We start from the raw sequence: 1,953 nt of genomic DNA, 5'->3' as shown, positions 1-1,953 counted from the left end.
CCAAGCAATCATTCCGAGGAGGACAAAGAGTCCTCTGAAGCTGATGGGGTACTTGCTCAGGGAGCAGCCTGTTCATGTCACTATGAAAAGTACAAAGGAAGAAGACAGAGGTAGGTGTGTGACTGTGTGACCAGAGGCCAGTACAAACGAGGGACAAGCAGCCTTTCAGGAGGTTAGAGCACGGTGTGACCTGAGAGGCAAGGAGCTTCACACCGTGTTCACACACGTGTTCCAAGCCCAAAGGAGGAGGAAAACACATTGCTGCTCCAGGTGTATGAAGTAATAGTAGTTAGACTTAAAATTAAAAAGGAAGAATGTTCATTACAGTTGGAAAGGGAAGAGAACGCACTACTAAGATACGTGGGAGTCAGAGATAGATAGTACTCCGATAAAGAAACGAACACCCAGAAACTTTACTTGAGTTCAAGTCTTCCTCCTGTGGCTTCAGAGAAACTAGAAGTGAGATCTGGCAGAAATTTCTGCACCATTACACAAACGGACACAGGGCGTCTGAAGTCTGGAATTCAGCGAGTAACATTCTAACACTGAGAGGGATTAAGCTTTCCACAAAACCATCTAGCGAGCTGACCGTGGAATACTTGGCAGATTTCACAAGTAAGGTACCAAAAATTATAGTTTGTGAGCCCTTGTAAAAGGTCATCAAAAGCCAGCATAGAATCAAGCGAGGACAAGAATACTAAAATATTTCCACTTTCCATTTTGATGGTTTACTTTATTCCCAGCAAAGAATGTCACAAAATTTCCTATTACCTTTGTGGTCAAACTGGAAAAAACATGGGGAAAACGATCAAAGGTAGTACACTCATAGCTCTATCATACCTGTTCAAAGAGTTCTCATGACTGGATTGGCTTGTGCTAGGTCTGAGAACTCTGTCCTTGGCTCTGTCCTCGTATTTTTATTCACTTGACCAAGGAACTACAGCTGAGTGCCGAAGAATTGATGCTTTTCAACTGTGGTGTTGGAGAAGACTCTTGAGAGTCCCTTGGGACTGCAAGATCTAACCAGTCCATTCTAGAGGAGATCAGTCCTGGGTGTTCATTGGAAGGACTGATGCTAAAGCTGAAACTCCAGTACTTTGGCCACCTCATGCAAACAGTTGACTCATTGGAAAAGACTCTGATGCTGGGAGGGATTGGGGGCAGGAGGAGAAGGGGACGACAGAGGATGAGACGGCTGGATGGCACCACTGACTCGATGGATGTGAGTCTGAGTAAACTCCAGGAGTTGGTGATGGACAGGGAGGCCTGGCGTGTTGCGATTCATGGGGTCGCAAAGAGTTGGACACGACTGAGCGACTGAACTGAACTGAAGGAACTACAAGAAATACCGCCTTTTCACTTGGGCAGCAAAGTATGGTATGCTTCCTATTCTGAATGACAGAATCTGGAACCAAAAAATTCTAGACAGGCTACAATAAGGCCAAACATAATAAAATAACATACAGATGAAAATTGCATAAGATCTTGTATCCATATTGGAAAAAAGTCACCGTACCAAGGCTGAAGAGGGTAGATTTTAACAGCCCTGAATAAACTTAAGAACTCTAGTTGACTACAGCTCAAAATGAGTTAATGTCCTGCATACGATCAGGTTCTCATTAGTTAATGCAGCTGCAGGTAGCATTGGCGGTGGTGGTTTAGTCGCTCAGTCGTGTCCGACTCTTTGCGACCCCGTGGACTGTAGCCTACCAGGCTCCTCTGTCCATGGCATTTCCCAGGCAAGAGTACTGGAGTGGGCTGCCATTCTTTCCATTAATAGAAAGGAAATAGAAGCATTCCTGTATTCTCCCTGATCAGAACGCAGAACACAGGACAGTGAACATAGGCCCCAGGGAGTACAGTTTCAGATCCAGGGAGATCACTGATGATGAGAACTTGAGAGGAAGCCACTTTCCTGCTGCTGGAAATTCTCAGATTAGGATTAGGCTGCTA

Source organism: Bubalus kerabau, chromosome 8, assembly GCF_029407905.1.
Source record: "Bubalus kerabau isolate K-KA32 ecotype Philippines breed swamp buffalo chromosome 8, PCC_UOA_SB_1v2, whole genome shotgun sequence".
Classification (NCBI taxonomy): Eukaryota; Metazoa; Chordata; class Mammalia; order Artiodactyla; family Bovidae; genus Bubalus; species Bubalus kerabau.
Note: the sequence above shows the minus strand (reverse complement) of the source record.